This window comes from Lemur catta, chromosome 3 (assembly GCF_020740605.2).
Source record: "Lemur catta isolate mLemCat1 chromosome 3, mLemCat1.pri, whole genome shotgun sequence".
NCBI classification, from domain to species: domain Eukaryota; kingdom Metazoa; phylum Chordata; class Mammalia; order Primates; family Lemuridae; genus Lemur; species Lemur catta.
Window position 1 is genome coordinate 18,413,967 of NC_059130.1, and position 14,950 is coordinate 18,428,916.

General features: G+C 39.3%; 1 protein-coding gene across 2 annotated transcripts in view; it reads right to left on the minus strand.

Annotated features, from left to right (window-relative positions):
- DENND2C (DENN domain containing 2C) overlaps positions 1–14,066 on the minus strand; it is a 68,280-nt gene extending 54,214 nt beyond the window's left edge. For both annotated transcript variants that reach the window (XM_045546877.1, XM_045546876.1), the window contains exon 1: positions 13,932–14,066. The gene's annotated coding sequence lies outside the window, so the exon portion shown is untranslated. The remainder of the gene's footprint in view (positions 1–13,931) is intronic.
- Positions 14,067–14,950: the final 884 nt, after the last annotated feature.

A 14,950-nucleotide genomic window follows, 5' to 3' on the forward strand; every position in this document is an offset into this window, starting at 1 on the left:
CCCACATAACACTTTTGTTTATGCCTCAAGGGCTTAGTAACATGTATTAAATAATTAAAGGCAGTTTATTATTAAATAACATTATTAACTGATGAGAAGGCATCTACCAAACTAGTAAAACTAAGACGGCATTCCTGGCAGATAGAATATCAGCAACAAATATTTATGAAGCACCTATTATGTGACAAGGGTTTTTTAAAGCCTGTAAATTTTTAAAAATGTAACATACATAAAGCACATAAAGTCCACTAATCTTACATGTACAGCTCAAAGAACTTTTACATATGTATACATTTATGTAACTATCACACAGCACCCCAGAAAGTTCCTTCATGTCCCCTGCCAGTCAATAACCACCCCTTCAAAGGAAATCACCACTCTGACCTCTATCCATGGATTACTTTTTCTTAGTTCTTGAATTTCATTTACACAATAATAATATGGTACATATTCTTTTGAGTATAGTTTCTTTTGTACAAAACATCTGCATGATTCATTCTTTTATTTTTTTTCTGAGACAGAGTCTTGCTCTGTCACTGTGGGTAGAATGCAATGGTGTCATGGTAGCTCACTGCAACCTCAAACTCCTGGGCTTAAGCGATTCTCTTGCCTCAGTCTCCCGAGTAGCTGGGACTACCAGCACGTGACACTACACCCGGCTAATTTTTCTATTTTTTTATTAATAGTAGAGATGGGGTCTTGTTCTTGCTCAGGTTGGTCTCAAACTCCTGAACTCAAGCAATCCTCCTGCCCTGGCCTCTCAGAGTGCTAGGATTACAGGCATGAGCCACCAACCCTGGCCTGTATGATTCATTCTTATTGTTGTATATAGCAGTTGGTTTTTCTTTTTTATTGCAGTACAGTATTCTATTTAATGGAAATGCCAAAATTTGGTTATCCATTTTCCTATTAATAGATATGTGGATTGTTTCCAGGTTTGGGGCATTATGAAGAAAGTTGTTATAAACATTCTTATATGTGTCTTTGATAGACATAATCACATTTCTCTCGGGTGTTATCCAGGAGTAGAATTGCTGGGTCATAGTGCAGGTGTATATGTTTAACTTTAGTAGACAATGTCAAAGAGATTTCCAAAAGGGTTGTACCATTTTACACTCTCACCTGCAATATATGAGTTCCAGTCACTCCTCAGTCTCACCACCACTTGTAATTATTAGTCTTTTTAATTTTAGCCATTATGGTAGGTAGTAGCATCTCACTGTGGTTTCCATGCAAACTTTTCAAATGCATTTATTTCTTACCATACTATTCTACACATCCTTTTTAGTATACAATCATACTTTATTTTTTAAAATGACTTTTATACATCATCATGCTCTCTTGGAATTAAGCATTATAAACTCCAAAAACATTGCTAATCCAGGACAAGTCAGTTCTCAGACATTCTGGGTCAGTCCTCATGTATCATAGATGGTAAGTCATGAAAGTAGACAAAAGATGGGAGAAATATAATACTAGGAGTGTATGGAATCATGGAAACCAAAGGAAGAGACTCTTTTAAGAAGGAAAGAGTGTATCAACAGTGACAGTCAAAAGTTCAAGATAAAGACTTGAGTGAACTGGGCAGGAGTAGGTTCAGTGGCATAGAGGAGGCTGAAGAAAAATCACTGTGAATTGAGAAGTGGATGGGAAAAAAGAATGGAAATAGTAATTATAGACAATCCTTTTACAGAGTTTATCCAAGTAGGCAAGTGGACAATAGAGTGGTAGCTGGACAAGAACATGAGGTCCAGGAAAGCTTTTTGTTTTTAAGATAGAAAAGAACTAAGCTTGCTTAAACACTGGTCGGAAGGAGTTACTAAAGAGAAGGGAAGAAACAAAGGTAAAAAGCAAAGACCCCAAGAGGGAGAAAGGGCATGGGCCTCCTCCAGTGGAACCTGGAGGGATTAGCATTTGCCAGGAAGAGGGACAGTTCTTTCACTGGAATGGAAGGTAATGATGACAGAAAGATAAGGATGCAGGTAAATTTGTATGTTTAGGGGCTATACACTGATGAACTTCCCATCTATTGGCTTCTATTTTCTCTTTGAAATGACAGGCATGATTATCTGCTGAAAGTAAAGTGAGAGATGGAAAAGCCAAAGGTCTAAGGAGAGTAAAGAAGGTTTAAAATAGGCATTGTGGAGAAGAAAAAAAAAAAAAGAAGCAAGAATATACAGGTTCCCTAAGCAGAGAGTTTTTAAAAAGCAAAATGTTAGGGACCAAACCTTTGAGAACATTTATCATGATTAGGGACCATAGATGAGAAAAAAAGAGAGCATCAGATGAACAGTGGAGAATGGCTAGTGAGAGGTAACAAAACCAGGATAATGTGGATCACAGATATCATGGGAAGAAAAAGTCCTAAAAACAAAAGAAAGTAGGCACATCAGTGTCATACAGTTAAGGAGAATAAGAATTGAGAAAGGGTCCTTGTATTTAGAAATAGGGCATTAAATAAATGGTTTCAAAAAGATGGTTAGGACAGATAACAGATAGCTAAAACTTAAGAAGAAAATTAGTGAGAAAATGGAGAAAGTATGAATATGACATTTATTTGAAAGTCAATAAAAGGGATAATAAAAACAAAATGGGGAAGCAACTTCAAATAAAACATTTTAAAGGTAGGAAAACCTTTATTTTTAAAAACTGCAGCAAAAAATCATGAAGGATGTGATAAATACGTGGAAGAAGAAGAAGAAAATTAAGTCTCATAGAAGAAAGAGGCGCTAGGGCTCGAATAAGGGTCTGAAAAGAAAGGCAGTTCTTAGGGAAATGGAAGAAAAGTGAGAAGATATGTGTATAATGAGGACCAAGACCAACTCAGTGACCTTGCTCATACAGTATGACCTTAATCTAAGAAAATAAAATAACCATGTTAAGAGTTTGAGAAAAGGCCTTGTTACTTGAAGATAAAATCTTTAAGAGCCGCTCAACAATGAGTTGCATATTTAATAGGAGATTAATGGAAGAACACTCAATTGAAGATGGATAGCATGATTCACAGAGGGTCTGGTCTTCAACTCCCTTCTAAAGCTGGACACAAGAATAAGAAGGGCCAAAGATAAGAAAACTAGTGATTACCCCTACCTGGGGGAATGCCTTGCTTCTTAGTGTGCATAACAGAAGATCAGTGGAGCCAAGGAACCCAGTGAAATGATGGCGGCAAAAGTGAAGTCTGGAATATTGGGAGAAGGAGAGGGATGTTTAGAGGGAGAAACTGGGTTTGAGGGATGCAATAAACATAAGAAAAGTATAAACATATAATAATATCAAAAGGGGAACAGAGTGATCAATCATAATTTGGGGGAGAAGGAATGGAAAATCAAAGATAGTGTAAGGGCAGTAACAGCAAAAGAGTATGTTGGTATGGTTTTATAGTAATAGAATACACACACACACAAACACACACAGAATCCCTAAGGGTCTTGAGCCTGCTTAGTGGGAGAGAAGGACCACCTATTTAATCAAATCCTCCTCCTCTTGCACTATAGGACAGTATTTCATAATTTTTTTTTAACCAAAACCCACAGTAAGAAATACATTTGGCATCACAACACACACACCTGAAAGAGAAGTTTCACAAAGCAATGATTATCCTTACCGCATATGATAAAGTACAACATAAAGATCAACTATTATTTTATCATTATTTAAACTTCCAAAATAGACAATACAAAAAATTAAAATTAGAAAAAATTCGACTTAATTAAGTAGGTAACCTTTCCTGTTTGTAAATTAATTCCAGTGTGGAAAACACAAGGACAATGCTAGGAAAACACAACGGCATTTACTAGATTCACTATGGATTCTGCTTTATTCTTTCTCTTTTAATTGTGCTAAGACTGAATACCCAAGCTGAAACAATAAGGTGTCAAGAATGGTAAAAATAGCAATACACTCCTTCTACTCAGCAGTAGAAGTTCTTTAGTCTTAACACAAAACGATGATAAGCAATGTCATGTAATCACTCTTCAGGGTAAATGAAGAACTAAGCTGCAAGTATTCATTCTCTTCTTGGAGTACACATTAAATTCAATTATTGATATGATGGGGGAACAAATGAATCTTTTAGCCAAATGTTTTTCTTTAATGTTTCAAATTTCTCTTCAGGAAAATAATAACTAAAGTTTGGTGACAGAGAAGTGAGATGTAACAATCTCTACGTATTTTGTTCAAACTTTCTTCACAGATAATGCTGTCTTTGAGATGTAGTAAAGATGTTTGAAAGATATAGTGGCTAGATATAGTAGCAAGTGTTACTTGCTGTAACAATGACTTTTGGAACCCTTCTGCATATAGCTTCAAAGTTAGTTTATCAGATTGCCAAAAATATCAGATAAATGTGCAAATTTTGTTATTCTAAAAATATTGGAAAATATCTGCCAAATGAGATTCCTTTTCTTCCTTTTTTTTTTTTAAGAGACAGAGTCTTGCTCTGTTGCCCAGGCTGGAGTGCAGTGGCTCAATCATAGCTCACTACAACCTCAAACTCCTGGACTCAAGTGATCCTCCTGCCTCAGCCTCCAGACTAGCTGGCATTACAGGTGCACACCACCACATCCCTGGCTAAGAGACTGCTTTTCAACAAGAAAAATTCTAGATTTGTACAATCTGTTTTGCCCCTTCTCTCTTAGTAATTATCAAATTCTGATACGATATAGTAAATATATATGATTAACTCTGAATAAATATTTTTAAAACTTGGTTTCTCAGCAAGTTTCTTTTAATATAATTAACAACTTTTCAACATTTTCAATATATCCATGAGACTCAGAGAGTGTTCTATACATATCAAAGCTTTGTGATATATAAAACAGCAATTTCAAATAGTATTCTTAGCCCTTAGAACAAATGGGAGAGAAAGAGAACCCAGTAATGACTTGCTGGGCAGTGTGTTCACCCACACTCAGCCTTTCCTGGAAGGAAAGCTCTAAGGAGACAAGTTGTCCTGCTGCCTTGCACATTCAGAAAAAAAGCAGACGGATGCCTACACTGTCAGCTGTATTGCTTTGACTACGGATTGTATGTTTGTATCTCTCTCTCTCTGTCCCTCTCTCTCTCTTTCTAACTCCTTCCCTCCCTGTGAGTGCTGGAAGGTGCTCTGAGGAGATATTCATTAAAACGTAAGTGAGGCTGGGCTTGATGGCTCACACCTCTAATCCTAGCACTTTGGGAGGCTAGAAGTGGGAGGATCCCTGGAGCTCAGGTGTTTTAGGTTGCAGTGAGTGAGCTATGACGAAGCCACTGCACTCTAGACTGGGCAACAGAGCGAGACCCTGTCTCAAAAACCAAAAGTAAACAAAAAAACATAAGTGAGACCCTGGGGAGTGGGAGTAGAGTGGGGGGAAAGCACTGTTAGAAGTTTCAAATAATTGTTAAAATAAATCCTTTATATTTTCTAATAATATTTGCTATTCTGTTACTCATAATTACTTAAAAACTTTTTCCCAGTTTAACTTGTGAGGATCAACAATTCACTTTTGTGGTTAAATTTAAACAACACAAGAAAATCCTCCCTATTATCTTCACAAACTAAAAGCACAGTACAACTTACAACATCAATGATTCCATCAATTTGGATTGTAAAATCTGCAGCGGCCTGTAACCTTACAAGGATACTTGAAATGTCCCATAATGGTACAGAATAGAGACACGTCATCACTAAGAAGTACAATTTTTAATTTTCAGCTGACTTATCATCAAAAATCATAAATACAACATCCATGCATTCTAGATGAATACTTTTTTCAAGTGACATGTAGCCATTTTTCTCTTATGCCACTGATATGCAACTAATTTAAATCTTCCTCAGGAATGGTCCTGAAATAAAAAGGAAATTGAAATAACTATCTTTTTTTCCTCTCTTTGGAAATATTTGAAAGGGCCTATTACAAAGGCCAGTATGAGGCCGGGCACGGTGGCTCACGCCTGTAATCCTAGCACTCTGGGAGGCCTCAGCAGGAGGATCACTTGAGGTCAGGAGTTCGAGACCAGCCTGAGCAAGAGTGAGACCCCCCGTCTCTACTAAAAAATAGAAATAAATTAACCAGACAACTAAAAATATACAGAAAAAATTAGCCGGGCATGGTGGCGCATGCCTGTAGTCCCACCTACTCGGGAGGCTGAGGCAGGAGGATTGCTTGAACCCAGGAATTTGAGGTTTCTGTGAGCTAGGCTGACGCCATGGCACTCTAGCCCTGGCAAGAGAGTGAGACTGTGTCTCAAAAAAAAACGAAAGAAAAGAAAAAAAAAAGTCCAGTATGCTATGTTTCTAAGACTCTTTTTAATTTTAAAGATTTTTAACTTTCCTTTTTTTTTTTCTTTTAGAGATAGGGTCCCGATATGTTGCCCAGGCTGGTCTTGAACTCCTAGCCTCAAGGGATCCTCCCACCTCAGCCTCCCAAGGTGTTGGGATGACAGGAGTGAGTTACTGTGCCTGGCTGATTTTTAACTTTCAACTTTCATTTGCAACATAATTATGAGTACATGGAGTCTGTCATTTTAGTCAGGTTTTACCCATTTGATAAAACCATATTTTAAATAATCTTCATTAAAAGTCTTATACTTTTTCAGGTCACCATTTTCCTCAACGTTTTTGTACTTTCAGATCCAGCTATTAAACATGCCTCTGTATTTTCTACTTCCTGCTCTTCTCTTCTTATAATGAAACAAATTTTAAAGGCATATTGATCTAGTTTAATTTTTAAATTATAATTATCATTAAGCTCTTGAAAATATCTTACTTGACAAATGCATTTAAAGTTCAAAAGTAAAACTTGGTTGAATGACTCACCATTTTCACCAACAGCAGATAAAATTCTCCCACACTTTGCTTGACCTTGAATTATGTTAATATAAATTAACTGTGTCATGATAGCCATCGCATTAAGGTTGTGATCAAACTGGCCATCACTCTAATTCACATAATTTTCCTCTTTTGTTCTGCATTACCCCTTACTGTTTAAATAGGGACCAGGGAAGAGAGGATTTTCAGTAAATACTGTTGTGGAGCAGGCTGTGTCATTTCCTCACAGCAGGCCCTATTATTATGGCCTTAATAGATTCTTATTTAATCAGAATATCAAAGAGAATGGATAAATATTTAAATACAAAATTATGCTTCAGATTGCTAAGTAACCAATTCAAACATGTCCCACACAGCTGGGGGGGGAGTTGTTTTTTCACTCCAATGGGAAAAAAGAAAAAAAAAGCAAAAAATCCCCTTTAAGTAGCAGCAAAAATAACACACACTCACTAATCTATCCTAAATTTTAACATCCAAACAGAAAAATCCACAAATATGTCATTTCTATCAATTCAAAGTTCAAAGGAAAATTAATTATAATTTCCTTCCATGTCCTCTATTATAAATATTTATCACTGCTATGAGAACCATGAAAGTTAGAAATCTAACTATAAAAAAGAGCATAAATAATACTCTTTAATATAAACAGATTAATATTGCCCAAACTGAATGCTAAAAGCTCTATTTTTAGGCAGCTAACCGGGAATCTAAGATATAAGGGAAAAAAATCTTCAATTTCCTCCTCAAAAACAGGGCAAACACCTGGGATAGCTAGATGTGAAAAAATAAGTCCTTTAAATTTCCTTCCCTTATCTCACCATCACTTACTTAACCTCTTCAATCTTATATTAAGAATATGCTATAATACCCATGAGGTGAAAACATTTCATGTTTCCTTTTCCTTAGGATAAAAATTATTCATTCAAGTTAGAGAAGAAAAAGACAAAATATTTCATCCTGTCCAACTCTCTGGGAATCAGTGCAGGATACTCCTTTAAGTTTTGGTCTTTTATTTCACTCAGGTTTCAATGTCCCCACTTTCACTGAAAAGCAAAAAGATCACTGTTTTATTGGTTTGGTTACAAGTATTGAGGCTGAGCAAAGTGTCTCACGCCTATAATCCTAGCACATTGGGAGGCCAAGGCAGGAGGATCGCTTGAGCTCAGGAGTTTGAGACCATCCTGAGCAAGAGTGAGACCTCTGTCTCTACTAAAAATAGAAAAATTAGCCAGGTGTCACAGCATGTGTCTGCAGTCCTGGCTACTCAGGAGTCTGAGGCTATGAGGTTGCAGTGAGCTATGATGACACCACTGCACTCTACCCAGGGCGACCGAGTGAGACTCTGTTTCAAAAAAAAAAAAAAAAGAAGTATTGAATATGGAAAAATGTTTTCAAACTTTTTTGGGGGGAGCAAAGGGGTCTCAAAAAACAAACAAACAAAACCTGTCACCCAGGCTGGAGTGCAGTGGCACAATCAGCTCACTGCAGCCTTGAACTCCTGGCTCAAGTGATCTTCCCACCTTAGCCTCCAGAGTAGCTGGGACTACAGGTCCAGGCCACCACACCTAGCTAATTTTTCTTATTTTTTTGTAGAGATGGGGGTCTGGCTATGTTGCCCAGGATGGTCTCAAACTCCAGGTCTCAAGCACTCCTCCTGCCTTGGCCTCCCAAAGTGCTGGGATTACAGGCATGAGCCACCTTGCCCAGCCTCAAACATATTTTTGATCCTGACATTGTACAAGTTAACTTATTTTTCTGTATCTCAGGTTCCAAACCAATAAAAGGAATATTTTCTACTTACTCTAAATGAGAAATGGAGGATGAATGAAAATGTTTCAGATATTTTAAGAAATGTACTAGAATTTAGAAACAAGAAGTATAACTTTGAAGAACCATTTTTTTTTTAACTAAACTTACAAATCCAAATATTTCAAAGAACATCACTTAGAGTCAGCAGGCTATGGTCCACTGCCTGTTTTTGTAAACCTCTGAGTTAAAAGTGGTTTTTACATTTTCAAATGGTTGGGGGGGGGAATCAAATAAGTATAATATTTTATTATGTGAAATTCAAATTTCATTGAGTGTCTATAAATACAGTTTTACTGGAACACAGCCCATGCTTATTCATTTAAGCATTGTCTATGGCTGCTTTTTTGGCAGATTTGGGTAGTTGTGACAGAGACCTCATGGCCCACAAAGTCTAAAATTTTTACTATCTAGCCCTTTACAGAATATGTTTGCTAACCCTTGCCTTAGAAGATCATATAATTATTCAAATGACACTACAAATGAGGAAAATATTTTTGGAACACCTTTTCTGAAAATGCTTCAAAACCATAACGCATTCTTTTGAGTCACATCAGTGGTGGCAAACATTCATTCTCTGAAGATGAATATGAGTTCTGGAAATGGCTAAGCCATATGGAGCCAAGACTGAGTAAGGTTGGTTATCAAGATGAATCAACCAGCAAACATCTTTCTCTGACTTGGAAGAGCCAACAATCAAGAGATGGGATAGGCATATGCTTTCAAAGCTTTGATTCAAGGTAAATCGGCTATGCACGCCATGTACATACAAAGTTCAGAAGAGGAAAAATAATTCTATAATAAAGCCGAAAGATCTTCTGTGGCTGTGAATGTGCTATAAAGCTTTTTTTTTTTTATTAAGGGGAGCTCCAGTAATACTTTGGGCAACACAGTCCCTGACTTAAGGATGGCCTGACTTACAATTTTTCAACTTTACCATGGTTAAGAAAGCAGTGTGTATTTAGTATGCTCAACTTACAATGGGGTCACATTCAGATAAACCCATTGTTAAGTTGAACATATCCTAAGTCAGAAATGCACTTTCTTTTTTTTATTATTATTTTTAATTTCAACATATTATGGGGGTACAAAAGTTTAGGTTACATATATTGCCCTTGCCCTCCCTCCCCACCCCAAGTCAGAGAAACACACTTTCAACTTACGATATTTTCAACTTACGATGGGTTTATCAGGATATAACCCCATCATAAATCAAGGAGCATTTGTACACTTCTGAAATGACTCCCAAAAGAAATTTTAAAAGGACAGACCTCATTTGGATGTAAAAGTTGTTTTAACTTTCAATTAAAACTCATTTCATTACTTTATAATAATAATTTATAAGGCTAACTTAGTATAAATAAATAATCGATCCCTTCCACTTATAAAAAGCAAATCATTTATCCTTGGCCCTCTTCTCTTCTAATTCTACATGCTCTTCTTGAGCAATTTCATCTGGCTTCAATTACCATTTACTGGCTAGCTACAAAATCTGAATCACCAATCTCAACCTTGCTTCTGGGCTCTGGATCCTCTCTTGACATACACTTGAATGTTCCCTAGACACTTCAAACTCAACATATTCAAAATGGAAATGATTATTTTCCCCCCACATTAAAAAATAAAATAATATCTTTTATCCATACAGTTTTTCAAGCTAAAAAACTAAGTCACTTACTTTTCATTCATCTTCAGAGCCAATCTATTTTTAAGCCCTGTCAATTCTACATCTTTGTCTTCTGTCCTCTCCACCCCTATTACTATTTTCCTGCTCCAGCCCTTATTCTCTCTCTTCTAGACTATTTCAACAGAAATAGCCTCCTAACTGATCTCCCTATCTTTTGCCTCTCTCCATCCAATCAGCATCCATATCATACCATCTCCATGTTATCTTTCTTAATTACCAGTACCTAAAATCCTTCACTTGCTCTCCATCATCTTTAGAATCAAGTCCAAAGTCCTTAGCATGATACACTGGCTCTTCACCACCTGGCACCTGCAGACATTTTTTTCTCTTTCTGAATCATAACTTTTTACTTTCCTAAGTCTATACGTTGTTTTATGATATATCCTGTACTTCAAAGTAAAGATTCTGCCAAACTGGACTAATCACTCACTTCTTTGTTCCAAATGAGGGAAACTGAAACCTCACACTTACCTAGTAATTATAGTGATCCTAATGTGATCAGCAAACAAGGTCCGCAATTTTCTTTTTCCAATTTATTTCCAGGCACAATCCTCTTTAGCCCAATGACCCATCTTTATACACTCTGACCTTTACTGACAATGGACTACAACACATTCCTCAAACATACCACATTTTTTCACATTTATCCCTGGTTTTCATTCATATCTTCTGTTTCCTTCCCCAGCTCAGCAAATGCCTATTCATCCTTCAAAGCCAAATTCAAATACGGTATCGTCTCTCTAACCCTCCTCCCTACCACATGTATAATTATTTTTCCTTATCAGTGTTCTCATTAACCTCTATCTATACCTCTGTTATAGCTCTTATCACACTGAAATTATAGGGACTTATTTACACGTCTAGTCATAAGTTTCTTGAAGACAGAAAAGCACTTTCTTTTCTTGATAACACTTAACTTATGGTCTAAGAACAGATATTTTTAACTTCTTATTGAAAAACAAGTACCTCATATTGTTAAGATAATGTCATAATTGTGGTTACTGAGTGACTGAGAGCTTAGAAACAAAAGGAATCCCATGTCATTCACCAGCAAAAAAAAAAAAAAGTTCTTACAAAGTATAATTAAATCGTACCTTGGACCTGTCTTCATCTATATCTTGCAATACCAGTTTCTTTCTCTCTCTCTTTCTTTCCTTCTTTTTGAAGAAGTTATTTATAGAACTCTCTTTTTAAATATCCATTGGATTTCATTTTTATCTCACTCCCAGAATTTGAAACGCAGTATAGTGCAGAGGTTACAATCAGAGTCTTTGGAGTATGACTGATTTGAATCCTACCTCTGCTACCTAGGTTGCCTGGTCATGGGCAAGTTACTCAACCTCTCTATGCCTCTCAATGAGAAGATCGTAATAACAACATCCTTCATGGTGCTATTGTGAGGATTAAATAAGCTAATACATGTGAAGAATTTAGAACACTGTCTAGCACAGTGTAGGTCTCAATGAATGCTGGTTGATGTTGTTCTTGTTACCATAAACATTTTTTGGGGGGGGAGGGGAGCTAGAATGCTATGACATCAGCCTAGCTCACAGCAACCTCAAACTCCTGGGCTCAAGTGATCCTCCTGCCTCAGCCTGCTGAGTAGCTGGGACTATAGGCAAGCGCTCATTTTTTCTATTTTTAGTAAAAAACGGGATCTCGCTCTTGCTCAGGCTGGTCTCAAACTCCCAACCTCATGCGATCCTCCCACCTTGGTCTCCCAGAGTGCTAGGATTACAGGCATGAGCCACCACACCCAGCCTACCATAAGCTTTAAAAACAGCTTTTTCAGTACTTATTTTAGCCCACTTAGTGGGGTATAATCTCCTTGATGGACCAATTACATACTGCTTTTATGTGAAAAATGTAAGTGCTAAAACTGTGCCTTGGAATACAATAGGTGCTCAACAAATAATGTAAATGTAAGGCTTCAGACCTCCAAGATCAACAAATTATAAATCACTGCAAAATTTGTATATGGAGTACATGTTTAAAATTTGTGTTTTAGTTTCAAAACACCCATCTTCCACTGAACTGTTGAAACATGTTTAAGTAAAGCTTTTAAAGCAATACAAAAATTATATTCACTAGAAACTTTCCCTCTACTCCTCCATATAATTTGATCTTGGTCTCCAGTGTTTTAAAATTCTTGCCTATAAGACTCACTACAGATCATTTAAAAGTAATATAATTTCCAGCTTTAGAAAACAGCCTATTGTCAATAAGAAAACTTAATATTCTTCCTTTATTTCTACATTAAAAAAATCTATTGCCATATTCAATACACACACAAAAACTAATGAAAGATCAAGAAATACAATTACTACACTTCCTGGTTTCTGCCTGGGAAACTGCTTCAGAACACACCTACAAGTATCCCCAGTAAAAACCTGCTCGTTACAAACTGCCATTCCCTTTTTTATTTCCCATCTCCCCCCTAAAATCCCTCACATAGTAAAAAACACAAATGTCTATAATAAAGGCTATACAAAAAAATACAGCTTTCTTCTGGAAGACTTCAATCTTCCTACAAGCAGCCCCTCTGTTTCCAAAAATGAATGAAAGTTAATTTGAAGCAATATTCCCAGTTTACCAGGTATCTTAAACTACAGATATTTACATAAGGCAAAGATTATTTGATTACTACCAAACTTTGTGGTAAATGATTCAGCAACAGTGTATAGATACTACTACCTGCTATTCTAGAAAATTTCCTCAATCAGTTAAAAATAGACCACATTTCAAACAATAGTGATTTTGTGGGAAAAGAGATTAAACAATTTATTTACACAATGAACAGGGATTTAGCACTTTATCTAAAACTAGCTTTAGGGTAAAGGTTTGTAGACTGCCTACTATGTGTCAGGCACTTAGTAGTTGCTTTACAGAACATGCAAGCTCCACGTGCACAAATAGTATCTGACATTTGTGGAATACTCTCTCATCTCATTTGGCTCTCAGAATACCCATAGGCATAAACGTGTCAGTTTTATAGTTACGGAAAGGGAGGCGCAAAAAAGTTAATTTGACCGAGGTATCGCGTCTGGTAGGTGGGTCCTGGCTACCAGGCTCCAGTGGTTTGACTCATAATCTAATCATCTGCTTTACAGTACTAGTTACCCAAATGCTCCTTAGCTGTTCCAATGTCAGATTTTTAAAATGAATTTACTGACGGCTTTCAGTATTGTGCTTGTGAGATTCTGTTAAGAATGAACACACACACCAAAAGTGTTTAAAAGTCCATGGTCTCAGCACGTCGAAGTTCAAGTTCACTGGCTAAACTTGGCGAAAGCCCCCGCGTTTCCGCCGCGCTTCGGGCGCTCCCGGTCTCCTCCCCAGGAGACAGCGCCGCCCGGACCAGGGCCCCGAGCCCCTGAGGCGAGCGTCGCCCTCAGCCCGGCTTCGCCACAACCCGCGGCGTGCACCTCCCAAAGCCCAGGGCCCGCGGGACCGCACACCCGGGCGGCCTTGGGGTCTGGGGCTGCCGAGACAGGCGGGCGCGGGGCAGACACCTCCGCCAGCCCCGCTACCGCACCTCCCGCGAACGGCGCCCAGCAAGCGACGCCAACCACCCCGAGTGGCGGAAGCCCCTACGGCCTCAGACTCTGCCCCGGATCGCCCCGCTCCTACCTGCCTGGGCCCGGACGCTGCCTCCGAGGCGTGGCTGCGAAGTCCTCGCCCTCTCCGCGGAGCCGCGGTCTCCGGGGTCCCACTCGGGCCGGCTCCGCCCCGCCCCCGCAGGCCTTGCCGAAGGCCCCGCCCACGCCCGGCCAAGCCCGGTTCTTACTGGCTGCTGGTCCCACCCCTCCCGCTGGGCCCGCCCCCGGCACCGCCCCGGACCGTCGCCAGGGGAACCTCCGGGCCTCGGGTCTGCTTTCGGGCCAGAACCTTGCCCGGGACCTCTGTCGCCGTGACGCTGTGGCTCCAACAGGCAGGTGACCGTCGCCACAGTCGTCCGGCCGAGGCCTCGAGCCAAAGCTCCGTCGCCCTCGCCGCGCCCGCCGTCAGACCGGCCCCGCGGCGACGGAACTGAACTTTACGAGATGGTTGACGCTCCACAACTACTCAGCAAGGTAAAGCCTAGTTTAATCGAGGAATCCAAATGGCACCTCACTCAAGGAAGCCATAGATTTGTCGCCTGCCCCAGGGCTCAGTAGACCTGCGGTCTCCAGTGAAACAGCAGCACCGTTTTTCCCTGGCTGAGCTCAAGGAGAAAACATTTCTTGGGCATTTGCAATATGGTGCCAGTTTGAAATGTAAAGAGACACAAATAACGCTCCTAGCACCTCATGCTTGGAGTCTCAGAGCAAGGGTGCCTTTATACTCCCAGGGCCTGAGGTCGTCCCCACGCCCTGGTGAGACACACAGGCATAAGCACTCCGCCTGCAACACGCTCTTGCTCGGGTATGTGCATGGCGTTGTGCCTACTGCAAGCAGTAGCCCAGTTTCGCTAGGGCTGGGAGACAAGCACGAGTTGAGCCTGTTTCCTAGGCACTCGCTAGTCACCCCACCTTGTCCCGCCCCAATCCACCCACCCGCACCCCACCCGAGCCTCTTGGGTCTGGTGACCAAACTCTTCCCACATTTGTTCACATAGAGGTACCAAAATAGAAGACTGCCAGAAAGAGAGGTGTTTGGTTACACATCAC